This window comes from Corvus brachyrhynchos, unplaced genomic scaffold (assembly GCF_000691975.1).
Source record: "Corvus brachyrhynchos isolate BGI_N302 unplaced genomic scaffold, ASM69197v1 scaffold56, whole genome shotgun sequence".
In the NCBI taxonomy this organism is placed as follows: domain Eukaryota; kingdom Metazoa; phylum Chordata; class Aves; order Passeriformes; family Corvidae; genus Corvus; species Corvus brachyrhynchos.
The window spans coordinates 4,574,945-4,578,481 of NW_008238664.1; the positions used below are offsets into that span (position 1 = coordinate 4,574,945).

Sequence of the window (3,537 nt, forward strand, 5' to 3'; positions counted from 1 at the left end):
GAGGGGTGAATGGAGAGGTGAATGGAGAGAGGAGGAGGGAGGGGTGGTTGAAAAGATGGAGGGAGGAATGGATGGAGAGAAGGAGAGAGAGAGAGGGATGGCTGGAGATGGCTGGAGATGGGTGCAGCAGAAAGCAAGAGCTCCTGGGAAGGTGGGCAGGTGCTGCCTGCCCCTTCTTCTGCCTGGGCATGAAGAGAAGTTCTACCTTCATGCCAGCAGCCCCTGCTTGGACACCTGTGGTCCTGCATTCCTGAGACACCAGCTAAGCCAGCAAAAACCCTCAAGCCCTCTCTGCCCTGAGCAGGTTTGACTTTGAGTGTTTAAACCAGAGAACAATGTTCTGGACTCCTTAGCACCTGCCAGGCTCCCTCTGCCATCCTCCTCCAACCATCCCATCTCTGTCCCCAGTGTTCCAGAACTGCCCAGCCAAACTGACCTGGTCATGGGTGCAGTGATGGTGACACACAGAGGTGGCCCATGGTGCTCAACCCCACCGTGTTCCCCAGCCTCTCTGGGAATGCAGAATCATTTTCCTCTCTTGGACAAATCCCTGAGGCTGCCCACTCTCCCAGGAGGTCTGGGTGCAGCCTGAGCTACCTCCTGCAGCAGAAATGGAGGGGGACACCTGGAGCACCACCGGGGGCAAAAGCACAGAAGCCTTCCTGATAGAAGGAAACCAGTGTTTTAGTGATAAGGAAACCCCCTTTTGTCCCTCTTCTCATCCCATAGTCATCACCTCACAGGACAGGCGGAGGTGGAGCAAGGCCCTGGATGAAGCTGCTGCTGCCTGTCCCAGGGGCTCTGCAGGAGGAGCCTTCCCAACCAACAGAGGCAGAGAGGGAAACCCCAAAAATAGAACTAAAGGAGGGGGATAAGGGGAGGGGGGGGGGAGAAAAATAATCCCAGCAACCCCAAAATCTCATTTTTAATATCAAATCCCAGCTCACTTGCCTCCTTGTCACCCTGGCGACATTCCTTGTGGTCACCATGGAAACGGGAGGCATGGAGAGAGCATCACCATGCGGGGTGGTGGCAGCACCCGGCATTATTTTGGGAGGCAGGGAGACACCCGGCGCAAGGCGCTTTGCATTGTGGCAGGGCGGGAGGAGGGAAGGTTTATTTTTACTTGGTCCCACTCCATGTGCCAATTTTTTCTCCTCTAAGAGCCTGGGTGTCCCTTGCCCTGCTGCAGCTTTCCTGTGGCCTTCATGTGCCACACAGGGATGTCCCACAGGGACACCCCAGCCCTACCACCCTGTTCCAGCTGGGTGAGCTTGATTGGGCTGCTCCCATGAAGTCCCTCTAATGGTCACCTCAGCCGGTGGTTCCTGGTGCCACAGTGGGAGATAATGCTGGGACTTGGAGCCCAACAGTTCTTCTTGGGAGGGTGCAAGATGAAGAGACTAAACCTTTGCCACCCACACCAGTTTTACCCCTCTGCAGGGTGCTTCTTTCCCTGGGTGGGACAAGAAGCTGCAAAGAGGAGTGCAGGGACAAGAGAAAGACGAGGGCTCTCAGACTTTGCACACCAGTGGATTGGAAGGGGACCTCTTGGAAGAGGTCTGTTCCTTCCCCCCAACTTCACATCCCTGCTCCATGGGTCAAAACTCTTTGCCCACCTGCAAAAGGACCTGGGATACCAGGGAGCTGCAGGGCCACCAGGGCTGGGGCTTGGCTTTCACCAGCACCCACACGGCCTTGCAAAGCCGCGCTGAAATCGCAGGCAGCTCCACTCTGACATCTGGAAACCCAATTGGGCCAGTCCCTACCCTTGGCCAATCCTCTCCTTTGCTCTAACCCACCCTTCTCCCACCACACCAACCCTGCCTCAGTGCCCTGGCTGGGGGCAGGTAGGGATGTCTCCAGTTTTGTGGGGCCAAGCAGGTGTTTTCCAGCCCGGCCTGTGAATCCATCTGGAAAAGCCCTATGATGCAGGTGCTGGAGCGTCAGAGAGGGAAAACACAACCGCCAACCTAATGGGCAGGGAGGAAATGTATGCAAATGTATTCAGAAAGGGATCCGGTGATGCTAATAGGCTTGTTAATCCTCTCAGAGAGCACCAGGAATAATATTTTTACACTTCAGTCGTTAAGGATTTTACTCCAACCAAGCCCATGAGGGCAGAGAGAGATGTGTAGGGGACAGCCGCAGGTCATGGTTGGGGACAGGGAGGGCAGCTGCCAGAGCCAGCTCTGGGACAAGAGCAGGCAGGATCACACAATCCAAGAGTAACCAAATTAGACCCACGGCCAGGTGTGATTTGCTCAGGGACAAGGAGACAAATTAAAACTTCCATTTGGTTGTACTAAAGCAATGTTATATTAGTGATTAGAAATTGATTATCTAATTGCTGGGTCTTGATGCAGAGGTCCCCCTGCTGCTGCCATGAGATCTCCCTGCGTAACTGTGCTCCAAGGACAGGGTTTATTCAAACTAAGTTGGTCACCCAGGGCTGTTTGCAAATATATTAAAACTTTCTAACTATCACTACTGAGTTCCCTTCTGTGAAATCTATAGACCCAGCAGCAACCACGTGCTTCTTTCGCTCACATTCCCTGTGGTGCTTGTAACCCTCTTGCAGGAATCCAGGATTAATATTTTCAGTGAAGTTTGTTTCAAACCAGCCCTTAGGAGGATCTTTTGTTTTCTTCAGGGCTTGGCTCAGGGATCCACACTGCTCCAGATAGGATACCTGAAGGCAGGGGTGCCTGGTGGGGCATACACCAGGGAGTGGCTGTGCATGAACAGCTGTGGAGGAGCTGCAATGGCTTGGTAATTCAAATATCTCCCCACTTCTTCTTTGTCTCCAGAAGACAAGGTGGAGCACGGGTGAGGAGGTGCGGGAGGTGGGATGGGGCCGGGGAGGGCAGAGAGCAGAAGGCTGCCGACTGGAAGCAGGACAGAGGTTACTGCACCCAGAGGCGCAGAGAGGCTAGGCACTGGCCCTCGCCGGAGGGTGTGTCCTCAAGGCCAGAGGATGGGAATCCTGCTCCCTCTGCCTTATCCCCTTTAACCACACTTCCGCGTGTAACTTGAGACAAGCAGGGGAAGAAAAAAGAGGAAGGAAAAAAAAGAAAAAGGGAAAAATAGCGCAGTTATTCCCGCCTCCGCCTCCTCCTCTCTCTCCTCCCCGGCCAGCCAGGAGCCACGTCACCGTCACCCAGCACTGACTTCGGGGCTGCTCAGCCTGGAGCTCTCCGGGAGACAAACTCCAACTTTCAGCCCAAAGCAGAGAGAGGAAGGCCCTAGGCTGGGAGAGGGAAAATCCACCTCGGTGGAAAAGTAAACAAGGGAGACATCCAGCCTGGCAGGGGAAAGCCATCTGCAGCCACGGGAGAGGGAAAACTGAACTTTGTGCTACAAGAAGGGAAGGCTCCGTGCTCAGGGAAAAAGGAAAGTTGAGCCGAAGGAGACTGTTCATTCAGTCGAGGCTCGGGGGAGGAAAACTTCCTGCCCTTGTCCTCCCTGCCTGCAGAAAGATCCCCACTCCCTTCACGCCAGAGGAGTCCCGCCGGCACCATGAACATCTTACACCAC

At 54.6% G+C, this 3,537-nt stretch overlaps 1 protein-coding gene across 1 annotated transcript in view; it reads left to right on the plus strand.

The window, feature by feature from the left end:
* Positions 1 to 3,537, plus strand: part of KDELR3 (KDEL endoplasmic reticulum protein retention receptor 3) — an 11,430-nt gene that overhangs the window by 1,793 nt on the left and 6,100 nt on the right. The gene's annotated exons all lie outside the window — the stretch shown is intronic.